Genomic DNA, 13,254 nt, shown 5'->3' on the forward strand with positions numbered 1-13,254 from the left:
TTAGTGCAGATGGGCTGGACGGTATGATATGGCTTCATGGAGGCAACATTAAGATATGCAGCAGAGATGACATTACAGATGGTAGATGTTGCATGTCACCCCTCTTGGGAGCATGGTAGCTCCCAGGACGTGTGCCTGGGTCACATGGGGGTAACCATGTGACCCACTTAATAAAAGGGATGAGCTGTTTCCGGCTCATCAGTCTAACGAAACCTGACTCCTGTGTCGTGATTTGGGGAGACACCATGCTGGTGCCACGCAGTATGCTGAGGTCCTACCACGTGCCCTGCATCAGGATGGTTCCCCTGCTGGGCAACACCATCCCAACTGAATGTATGTGCCGTGTTATCACAGTGACTGGTACAACCGAGGACTAGGTGCCCCCAGAGCCGGGGCTGTGGGGAGCTGGGTGCCCCCAGCCCAGGCGGTCCCATCCGGTGATCCGGAGCGTGCAGGGCGATCCCTGCTGTGTACAAGCTGCGTGGACGCAGCTCCCTGATCCATGTCGAGTGATCCCAACATCTGCGGTGGCCCGCTGCAGTGATCCGGGAGCAGGCACTAACAATGGTGACGGGGATGGGATGGGCAGTCCAGGGTCCTGCACCTTGCTTGAGTGCCCACGACCTCAAGAAGCGGCATTGGCCGCTGGTGCTGTGTGTGGTCCAGGGCCCAATGCTTGGTTATAGCACGGGCCGCGTAGTGCCCAGGAGGAGTAGGTGGCGGTGGCCGCGAAACAAAGAACAGCTGAGAGGAGGGGGCATGGCCTGTGAACGCCGGCCCGCATCGGTGAAGCGGCTGGTCGGTGGCTGCCTGAGTTGTTCCAGGTCTTTACAGCACACGCGCTAACACTAAGGCGGGTGAGTTTGCATGTGGGCGGTGGCCTGGAGGGAGAGGACACGGGTGGAGCTGCGGGTCCTCGAGCTCACCGGTGACCTCAACAAGGTGCAGCACCAACAGCCCTGATGATTGCCCCCAACAAGAGAAGGCCTGCGGTGGCCACAGAAAAGGGCCACAGGTCATCACGCGCCCGCAATTGGAGAAAGAATCAAATGCACCTCCCAACATCCAGTGACGCATCAGCGCGCCCAGTACCTCGACAAGGGGCAGAGCCAACAGCCCTGATGATTGCCCCCAACAAGAGAAGGCTTGCAGTGGCTGCGGAAAAGGGGCCGCAGATCATCATGTGCCCATAATTGGTAATTGGAGAAAGATGCAAATGCACCCCCCAATGTCCCGCGGCATATCGGCAGTGTGTTTGTTTTCTTTTTTTCTTTTTTTCTTTGTTTCTTTGTTCTTTCAAAAGTGCTCTGGATCGGAGCACGCGAAAAAGAAAAAGGGGGCGTGGCCTAAGACGAAACTGGGCCTGCGATGAAAAAAAGGGAAAAAGAGACCAGACGAAGCGCACATGCCACACAGTGAGGCCGTGTGTGAGTGCAACTGCCCGCCTATTGGCCATAGCAGGAAAGAAAAGGAGTGCACCGACCCGGTACAGGGCACCGAAGTGCTGTGTGTGTGCACACACCATGTTCCCCATTGAAGTAGAAAAGGATCTGGCCGGCATTCCCCAGTTGCCCATGTCCTGGCCTGCATATGTCATCTGCCCAGAAGGCCCACCAACTACGGGCACCATAACATGCCGTGAAGGCTCATCAGCCTCCCCCGTGAATGGGGGGAAAATAAAAATAAAATTCGGATGGCCCTCATAACTTCTCGGGCTATTTCTGCACATGGCCTCACAACATCCTGGGCCTAATGGTGGTGATGTCTGCATGAGAAAACACAAAATGGGGGAGGGGAAGGTAAAGGCCACCACCGCCGCGCCCACAGTCTCGACGAAAGGGGGTGTTGCCTGCAGGCTCAAGGTAGGAGCATCATTGTGCCCATGCTCACCAGACAGGAACAGGCCCCTGCCATTGTGCCAAACGTGCGGTCGCCACCTTAGAGCCAGGCGGTGTGGTGACCTCCAAGCGGAAGAAGTAGGAGTGGACGAGGGTTGCAGCTCTTGTGAGTGCTTGTGTGCCCTATGCCAGTAGAGGTGTCTTGCATCACCCCTGGGTGGAGGGAAAAGTGACATGAGTGGCCCGTCGTCCAACACCAGCCATCGTGCTGCCACAGTATTCCTGCCGACATCGAGAGATTAGGTCATGGTGGCCCCTGGTATCCTCAGGTGCAGTTTTGCCGGCCCTGGACGTTGAGCTGGCCCTTCATCTCGCCAACCCATCACCCTGCCACTGTTCACCCCACTATCTAGAGACTAGGCCGAGGTGGCCCCTGGTACCCCAGGTGCAGCTTTGCCGGCCCTGAAGCTTTGAACTGTCCTGAAAAGATGTCCATGGAAGTTAGACTGGTATCCCGTGGGTGTGGTTGTGGTGTGAGGGATGCCAGGTGTGAGCGAAGGTGTGTCGTCAGTGGTGCAAGTTCCACTCACCTAAGTTAATAAAAGGTGTGCTTGCATGTGGAATTTCCAACATGTTATCAGTAACCCACCAAACCTGACTGTCATCCCCATGGGTACCAGGGCCTCAGGGTTGCGGCTAACCTGGGCTCCCAAGTGTGTGGACATTAGTTGTATCTATATTGCTAGTGTCATTGTTTGTATTGTGGTGTGATGTAATGTTTTAAGCATTGTTTGGATGTTATGGAAAAGGAGTTGCCTGTCACCCCTCCTGGGAGCATGGTAGCTTCCAGGACGTGTGCCTGGGTCACATGGGGGTAACCATGTAATCCACTTAATAAAAGGGACGAGCCGTTTCCGGCTCATTAGTCTAACGAAAGCGGACTCCTGCGTCGTGGTTTGGGGAGACACTATGCTGGTGCTACGCAGCATGCCGAGGGCCTAACACGTGGCCCGGCATCAGGACGGTGCCCCTGCTGGGCAACACCGTCCCAACTGGGACTGAATGTATGTGCCATGTGATCACAGTGACTGGTGCAACCCTGGCATGGGTGCCCCCAGAGCCGGGGCTGCGGTGAGCTGGGTGGCCCCAGTCCTGGCCGTCCCATCCGATGATCCGGAGCGTGCAGGGTCGCAGCATCCTTGTCCGTGTCGGGTGATCCAGACATCTCTGGTGGCCTGTGAACTCAACACGTTTCCGTAAACTCTGTCTTATTTTGCCAACAACCCACAGACCATAAGTTTCATCTAACAAGATAAGAACGCGACGCCTTTACCCATATTACATTAACTGCATTTAAAGAAACACGCGGCAAAGGAAAGCACGATATTTTCAAACTAAGAAAGTGACGCGTTTACAAAAATGAAAGCAAAAAACAGGCAGCTTAATCGAAAATGGGAAATTGCACAGGAAAGCAGCAACTAGGCATTATCGAAGGAAAACGCAGCATTTTCAAAGAACCGCTGCGTTTACCAAAATGAAAGCAAATAACACAAACCATAATCTAAAATGTGAAATGCCACCTGAAAGCAGTAACTCAGCATTTTTCGAAATTAGGACATTATCGAGCAGGCTACTTTCGCAATAATGGGTGATGCGACCAAATCAATTCTATAATTTCAGACAATACCTTAAATAACTTGGCCAAGAACGGGGCCCCCTTTTTTATCTTCTGATGTATAAAGATCCATTTGAACCTTATCCGGAAAAGGGGCTTTATCAGGTTTTTAGGCAACGATAGCATTATGGACTGTCCCTCTTTAAAACACAAGGGGTCAGATGTTACAGTTTCCTTGAACTGTGGGATAAGATGCTGTTGATGCCTAGTTTTATCATCACAACATAGTTCCAGGAAATTATTTACCCATACATCTTCCGGGATATTGCCATGTTGGGTGGCCTTCTCTTCCTTATTGCCAGAGCTAATCAATCGCCAAATATTTGGTGATCCTTTTTGTCAATGGAGTTTAGCAGTTTGTCCCAGATTGATTTCCTGTACTCTTGTTTTTTTCTTCTCAAAGGTATTTTTATAAGTCCCTCTTCGAGCAGCAAATTCTGATTTATCTATATTACTTGAGGACTTAACACAGCGGATCAAGACATCTTTCGCATCCCTTTATTGGTTGTCATACCAAGGACATTTTTTAATCGTCCTCATCTTATAAACTGTGCTTGGTCTAGCATCATGGGGCAACATTCTGTCCATAGGTTTAATATGTGATTCAATAACCCATTGGTTGATCATCTATATTTCCCCCAAGAATATTTCTAATGAGGGGAGCAAATCTTTACAGATGTTCAACATGATGGAAGGTTTATTAATTGCAGACCATATTAATTTGCATCTGGCAATGCCATTAATATTTACTATGCCATTCCTGCAAGCTGTTACTTCAAATGGCGGTAGCCTCCCAACTGTATGGTTAACAACATGGGGCGGTCATCACTGTCTTTTCTATCAAGTACTTCCAGGTTTTTTTAAATATAAACCCAAGCTTCCACATTCACCAATACATAATCAATCCTGCTAGAGCGGGCTCCAAAAACAAAAGACCTTACCATTAAATGCCCTTAACTGGAGATTACACTGTATTCAGACAATTTCTAGAGCATGTTTGTGCTGCCTCTTGGGTTTACCAGCCATCAATTTTACAATTTCCCATGTCTCATCCTCTTCATCTATCAATCCATTCATTATATTAAGTGGTTCAAACTGGATGTTAAACACTTCGTCAACTATAATAAGAGGAGCAGATACATGTTGGCTTTTCAACAAATTGATACGTGACCACACCAGGTGGATAATCATCAACCCAGATTCTGATGATTGATGGTTACATACATTAATTAGGAGTATTCTCATTTCACTTTTAACTCTAGTGTGCAGTTCTTGCACAACCGGGCTTCCACTATTTACCACTTCAACAGATGTTACCACTGATCAATAAACCCATGTGCACAGTCCGCCACTTGGTCTGCCCCCTTGGTGTTTACAGGCAAAGGCGTCATAGGAGGCATGTACTTTATTTATTTATTTGTGTAATTTAATTCCTGTGGGACCCACGTTTCCTGGAAACAGCCAAATTGATGTGTCTTGATAAATCTGCACCACCCGTCATCACACTTGTTCTTTTTTAAGCTAGCCATATTCAATGATAACAAGTGCATCTCAGGGGCAACATGGACAATCTCTGCGCCAGGCATAGAGGTAACAGCTAAGATTTCAACCTTGCTCCCAAGATGGTCAACAGGTCAATCTGTCTCAGTTGCATCTTTGGTTTTGCTATTCCCGTCCGTACTAATCCCAGTATGTACAACATTACTTGTGGAGGGAGAATCACATTTTTTGCCCTTGTGTGGGGCCTCATCCAATGAGGTGTTTTCAAGTTGATTGGAAGAAGATAGAGTTACTCGGGGCACTCGTCCCTCAGGATTAAGCCTAATAGTTGATCTCTCCGGTGTGTAAGGTCGGATCATTATACTAACAAAATTCAGGGGGATGTATCCTAAGTTCAAATGATAACGGCCCTTCTGATAATATTTGATTCATGAATTCGACTCGTATGCAGCCCTTCTCACTAAAATCTGGGGCCTGGCAGTGTGTACAATTCAAGGATAACGGAGCATCAACCAGTTCTTGCTATTATCCTGTATATCACCTTATTAATAAGTGAAGCTTTTGATTCCCCTTTTCTTGCACCCAATTTTCGGACATTTCCCATATAAATGGCATTACAATCAATTTTTCCCTTCTGAATGTTGAGACTCATATTTCCTCCTTTCCTACCTTGCTCTGCTACATATTTTGAACCTTGTTGCAGTGGATTGCTTATTTGTGAATTATATGATCTTCTCGCCACACTCCCTTGTAAGTTGTACTGTTTGCTACCAGTGGGATGTTTTGCAGTGAAAGAACCTATTACTCCTGGTATTCCTAATATGTGACAAGTTTCCACAGAGGGAACGGTCTTGTAACATAGTCATGGTTCCAGTACCTATTGTGGCATCTACATACTTTTTCTCTATAATGTCCTTTTTTAATTGTCCTAGATCAATTTGTAGGGCAGTCACAGATTTTCTCAATTGAGCCACTATACTTCTCAAGTCTTTGCATGTTAAACATGAACATCTTCAGTTATTTATGTCAGCTCTACTATTAGTCATGTTCTCTCATGGGTGTGAGTGATTATAACCACTGTACTTCTATGTTTATATCATTGTATAGCTATGTGTAACTATGAGACCTATGGTCATCCACTCTGCTAATCACAAGTTCCTCTCACATTCTGTAACAGCGCCTCGATGCCTCTTGGCTGCAAGTGCGCTTAACAAATGCAAATAAATAAAATAAAATAATAACCTCCTCTCTCCCCAGATCATCCATCCTCATAATAAGGAGGTTCTTCAGTTGTGACAGGGATATTACCTCCAGTATTATTCTTAGTGCTACTTTTTCCAGTAGTCACATCAACATTATCATTCTCATATCGGTTAGAAACTAGAAGATCAAGCGGATACTGGGGGTGGGAGGTTCATGATTCTTAGGACTCCCAGAAACCTCAACAGTTCCCCCCAGCTGACATTTATTATATTGGTCCTTCATGCCCTTCATGGTTCCATTAATTTCCACAGGAATACTATTATTCCTGCCACCCTGCCATTCCTGGCTCTCAATTTTGGGGATTTCTTAGTTAAACAGAGTTTGGCTTAAGTTAGTACCAAGTGTAACTGTGGGCCTCTTACCTGTAGCCTTCTTATTACTGTGCTCTGACCCATTGGCCTCTGGTCCTTTCTTGTTGGTATCTTTATGCAGGTCTATCCCTTTCCCTTTTACTACCTCGTTGAATGTGGTTGTGAACTACAAATTTCAATACTAAATATATTCTTACCAGTTCCCTTTCTGATGCAGTTTACAGATTTTACATTTTACCTGCATAGTTCTAAGGTAACATTCAACATATTCCCTATACCTTGATTCAAATCACGAAGTAAACCCTAGAGCACTAAGTAATCACCTTTAAGGCACATCTGGTATAAAGGCACATGCATAACTAATACTGAGCACCTAGCAGCTACGTTTTTGGTGAATTCTGGCTGTTCGACATCCCTCACAATTGTAGAGACCCAGCTTTTTTTTTTAAAGCAACACCTTTTTTATTAAGCGAAAGTCTTAGTTCTGGTTTATCCAACAAGATCTCAATCCCTTTGGTTGCCTTCCCCACCAAATAGTGCCACTCTGTTACACATAGCAAAGGCAGTCTGACACACGCCATCCAGCAAGATCTGAATCCCTTTGATTGTTTTCCCAACTTTATATTGCCTCTCTTTAGGTCTACTTCTTCAGCAAGGAGGGTATTACAATCCCTACACAATATAAGAGATTTAAAGCTTTGCTGATTGGCCTAAAGAATCACTTGGTTTTCTTTGATCTACTTCGCCAAAGTGGCATTGGCAAGGGAATCTCTAAGGCTGGCATAGCTAGTTGGATTTCAGCATGCATCAGTAGTCAATGGGGCCCCGTTTCCACATCAAGTACATTTTAACAGGTGGACACACCCCCTGCTTCCGACCTTCGTCCCCCCTTCCTTTTGATATGTTTTTGATATTAATTTAATGTACAGTTTATATAAAAAAGATATCAATTTGTTATATTGATTTTTTATTCAATGTATATTTGATATCAAGTGGGTATAGTGGGCAGCGAGTTTCCAAATCATCCGAAACAATGTATGTAGCATGTTTAAAATTGTGAATGGACTTCCTTTAACATTATGACAGGTTCAATGAGTGAGTCTTACCCCAGTCTAAACCCGAGAGACCGAACAGCTAGGATATGTGAGTCGCATATACTATGTTTGGAAATTCTGATTGTGACCTACACAAAACATGGATACAATTGTATCAGTGTTCAGCCTACCAATTATGTGCTATAATCTCACTAAGCTGGGGTAGTAACAATGTTAATTCCACTGCCTGAAACCTTATCTTCACCTACTATTCAGTAAACAGAAACGTACCTCCTGGGTCTCACTATACTGGGGGAACTGACCGGCTGTTCTCGTGGTGGTCGCAGGGTGTTGAAAAGTCACCCTGCATCTTGCACCATAACCCCTACTGAAGCTGCAACTTTATCATCTTAATAGCCTATGGGGCAAAGTGGCGGCCATGTTGGAATGATAAACAGTAAGCTTGGTATAGTCTATAGCTACTCTGATCCATCGAATTGAATAGCTGGATCCACCTGCTAGTCAATGTAATAACGTTGGCCAATGTTTTTCTTCATACAAACCTTGAATATGAGTGGATAGCCTATGGATCAATTTCTGCTCCAAATTAAATAGTCTACTAGGCATCGAAAATTTGTGTGAATCAGTTTGTAAACAATCAATCACCACCCATCCCAGGTCGAGGTCAGTAGGCAAATTGTCAACAAAATGTTTGGCTAGTGGCGCCTGCATTTGCTTATCATGAATTATAGAGCAATGCTCAGTGATTCCTGTGACAATTGGTCTGGTGGTCATGCCAATGTAGCTCAAACATTTTTGGAATTGCAATTGGTGAATGATCTAAGCTGCCAACTAACATCCCCATGTTGAAAAACAATGGTGTTAGTGGTATAAGGGCATGCAATGTTTCCTACGAAGGCAATGTCCTATCAATGGGTCAGTCTGTGTGGTCCAAAGGCTCAAAATCGTATTCTCTTGACACGTCTGAATCTATTTAGAAGGTACTAATTTATCTATGCTAAAAAACTAATTTTATGTGTAAACAGAGTAGCACTAGAGATGTTACCAGTAGACTGAACTGAATGCCAATATTTGTTTACAAGTTTCTTAAAAGGTGCTGTATGTTTAGAGAAGGTGATTACACAGACCACCCTATTGGTTGAATTTTTTTTAATTTTGGGGGTCAATAACATCCCCCTCTCCGTATACCATGGCCGTGTTGCTGATTGTCTCAGCAATTTCAATGGGTAAACTCGTGAAATTGTTTCAGCAATTTGAATAGGTAAACTTGTGGTTGTTATCTCTCAATCAATGTATTCACATGTATGGTGTAGTTCTCTTTCTTTAAAAAAAAACTTTTTTTACATTTTCATTAACCAACAAAGAAACAAAACAATGGGACAAGTAGAGTTGTGATACAGCAAGGACAGATTTCATTGTATCATTACAGTTCTGTGGGCATATATTGTGTGCAAATTTGTTCAGCATTTTTGTCTTTCGTGGTCCCGTTACTTGCCACCTTTTCAGCTCAGCACACATCATTACCTGGCCCTCGCTTGCACGCACCTGGGGAAGTGCAGGCCCCACAGGCGTTCCTTGTCTCACTATGCTTGTCCCCTCTGGGATCGCCCTCGTCCGTGGCGAACATGCTTTGTATTAATGTGTTCCAGGCTTCCACCACTGCAATGCTCTTGTGCATTCCTCTATTGAGGGCACTGTGCCACACTGCAGTTTCCTCAAATGGCCATCCCTGCAGGTATGCCCCCCAGGCCTCAACCCTCTGGCCCTCTACCGCCTTGCAGGCCATTGCTATCCTGCATTTCGCAAGTATGCAGATCAAATCTTTCCTTTTGGTGATGTGCGCATGTTGGCCCTTGCCCCTCGGGAATAACCCACACATGCAATTCTCTGGGGGCCATGAGTGCCTTTGGATGCCTCCCTTCTCAGCTCTTTCCATCACTTCCCCCCAGAATGTCTGAATCCGTGGGCACCTCCAAAACATGTGCATCATATCTTTTTTTTTTTTTTTTTTTATTCATTTATTTACAATATATACAAAATACATATAATATACATAAATATATAACCGATCAAAATCAAAACTGTAGAAAGAATGCGTGAAAGTAACACAACTAAAAGAAATCATTAAACACATTCCAGATCTTTTCATATGAACACAATTTACCTTTCAGTTTGTATATCAACTTTTCTGTCCTTGACAGGCAATGCATCTCCTGAATCCATTCCTCGAAGGAAGGAGGGACCCGGCCTTTCCACCCACGTAGAATCAGCCTCTTGGCCACAATAAATGCACGAAAAATCCACTTTTTGTGTGCTGAGCTGACATCATCCAACCCAGAATCATCACCCAGAATCACCGTCCTAAAATCCAGGACCGGCCCCCCTCCAACAATCCTGACACACACATCACACACCTCACACCAGAAATCTCTGACCCGCACACAGCTCCACAACATGTGTTCCAATGACCCCACTGCCTGAACGCAACCCCAACATCCAGCACTGTCTGACATGCCTCTCTTATGGAGTGTTTCTGGACACCAGTATACACGATTCAGGATCTTGATTTGCCTAGACCGTTCACCCAGATTCAGTGAACACATAGAGACATTACCACACATATTCCGCCAGGCATCTAAGTCAATGTCAGACCCAATCCTTTCACTCCAAATTCCCCGTAAATTGTCATTACTCCGATAATGCGAAACAATTAACTTGTACAGTCTACTGGCCAAACCACCTCCCTTCACATCTGATTCAGTCAGGAAAGCCTTCACATCCCAAGAGTCTGACCAGTCCACCTCACCTACTGCCTTCTTCAGGCGTCTATAAGCCGAGTCAGAAATACCATCAAAATGCCATCGCTCTTTCAGCTCAGCAGCTGTCAACCATCGTTCATGATTCCCTAAATCAGAAATCATTTTAATATTCATCAAAAACCATTCAGGCCAGAAAATTGTCCTAGAATTATCCCTAATCCTCGGATTCAACCAGATAGAGGCACTCCTGCACTTGAATGCATCACGACCTAACAATGACCAGACTTCAATCCATGACTTGCGCAAGAATGACGTTGTCAACAGACTTCCACCAGGAATCTTTGTATTAGTTGTCATCAAGGCTTCCGGGCCCAACGGCCCGTAGGCACTCGACTCCGCCACCGCCCAGCTGTCCAAATCATCCGACAAAAACGGTACCAAAGAACGAGCGGAAAAGGCCAAATGGTAGGCCCTAAAATTCGGAACACCTAAACCACCCAAATGGACTGGAAGCTGCAACTTCCACAGACGAAGTCTCGGAGGTTTTCGGTCCCATAAAAATTCCTGAACTAGACGATCCAGATCATTCCAGTAACAGTTATTAATTTTCAACGGAAGCATGCTAGATACAAAGTTAATTCTAGGAGTCAAATTCATTTTCAGGGCATTTACCTTACCCCATAGGGAAAGATTAAGAAGTGACCATCTTTCCAAATCCGTTTTACAATCCCGGATAACAGTACTCATGTATGTGCATCATATCTGCCCCCTCCCATGCGCACCTCGGGCAGACCTGAACCCCTTTCCCTGTCATGTGTGATAGCCTGTGGGGGGTTCGGGTATGCCCTGTGTTATGTACAGTTGGGTGGTTGTGGATCTGGTGTTTCTAGCGACTTGTTTGATGTATGTGAGCACTATTCCCTATTCTGCTTCTGTGAATGCACTTCCTATGTCCATTTCCCATTTGCCCCACACTTTCAGCCCTGTCGCGCTTAAGCCTCCAAGGAGCATGTCATATAGTCTGAAGACAATTGCCCTCCTTCTGAGACGTCATACATAGTGTGAAGTATGTTGTTGGTCACAATTAGTGCCTGTGGGTTCTCCCATTATCTCCTGGTCATTTACTTGTACAGCAGGAATTGGCCCGTGTGGATTTCATGTTCGCTAACTACGGTATGGTAGTCAATATTGTTCTCCTCTCACAGTAGGTCCCCCTTCTATGGCTACCTCTTTATCTTCCCACTGTCACCTGTACTGTCCCACCACTCCCTGCTGTCCTCCGACGATGCCTATCAGGGGGATGTGCACTGAGCAGGGTTCCGGTATTCCTAGGAGTTTCCATGCCCTGCGCCATATTTCCCTAACCAGTTTCAGAAGCCCAAAGGGTCTTGTCAAGTGTATGTCCTCTACCCATAGGATCTCTTTGAGAAAGTGTTGCTTCAGCATTGGCTGCAGCAACACAGTGGGCCTTATTACGACCCTGGCTGTACGGGGTAAACAGCGCCGTAAAAGGTGCCAGCGCCGTTTACCCCGTACCTCCTCATTATGAGGTCCCCTCGCGGGACCCAGGAAGCAACGCCTGGTCAAACAAAGTGTGCTTACCGGGTCCCGCGAGGGGAAGAGGGAGCAAACAATGGGCCAACTCGTAATGGTCCGTTGTTTGCTCCCTCTCCCATTCCCATTCAGCCCTATGGGGGCTGAAACGGGAATGGGGAAGGACCGGGTCTGGGTCCTTGGAGGGAGGAATTACCGGGCCTTCCGAACTCGGAATGGCCCGGTTATTCCTAATTCTGGGAACCGGACCCAGACGCGATTTCGGCGGTAGCTATGCCGCCAATAGCGGCATTGGTTACCGCCAATGTCGTAATGAGGCCCAGTGTCTTGGGAGGCCTCATCCCCCAGCCTGGTTGCTACGAATTGCAGCTGTACTGCCAGGTAATAGCATTTAAAATGTGGCACTTTTATCCCGCCCTTTTGTGGTCCCCCGTAGGGTGCTCAATGCTATCCTGTTCCTTCCCCTCCACAGAAATTATCTGGTTAGTTTGTCTACTTGTTGAAAGAATGCTTTGGTATGTTGTAGGGCATGTTAGTGAAATGCTATAGGAAGCGGGGAGTATCACCATCTTCAAGAAAGCGGCTCTGCCCGGCATCCCCAAAGGTATTTTTTCTCAGAACTCCATAGACTTCTGTACCCCTTCCAGGGCTTTCATTGGGCCTCATTACGACCCTGGCGCTAAGGGGTCTGCGCCAGCGTTAGCTGCGCGGACCCCTTACCGCCAACTACGAGTTCCTGGAGCGCCATGGTCATTTTTCCGCCCGCTTTTTGCGGGCGGAAAAATCCATGGCGCTCTGGGACCTTGGTGTTAATTACGCCACCGTATTTTACGGTGGCGTAATTAACTCCTTCCCCACTCCCATTGAGCCCTATGGGGCCGAAATGGGAATGGGGAAGGGTAAATGGGTCAATGGGGACTTACCGCCCCGCCGACCTCGGAATGGGGCGGTAAGTCCGCCATCCGCCATGGCGTAAAGGGACTTTGCGCCATGGCCGGAAAGTCCGTCGCTGGCGGAAAAAATCCGCCAGGGTCGTAATGAGGGCCATTGTATTGTCCTTATGCATGTCTGCAGGGCTATGCCACACATTAATGCTCAGGTATCTAAAGGTGTCAGTCACCCACTGTAGGCCCAGCAGTGGTAGATGTGCCACCAGGAGCCTTCTGAGGTCTGCAAGCGGGAACAGACAAGACTTCCTGCGGTAGATCTGGATCCCCGAGAGTGTGGCAAAGTGATCGATAATGTCTAAAAGATGCGGTAGGTTGTCTTTAGGTTGGCTTTTATACAATAAAGGCATCA

Source organism: Ambystoma mexicanum, chromosome 3p (assembly GCF_040938575.1).
Source record: "Ambystoma mexicanum isolate Mex_15411 chromosome 3p, UKY_AmexF1_1, whole genome shotgun sequence".
NCBI classification, from domain to species: domain Eukaryota; kingdom Metazoa; phylum Chordata; class Amphibia; order Caudata; family Ambystomatidae; genus Ambystoma; species Ambystoma mexicanum.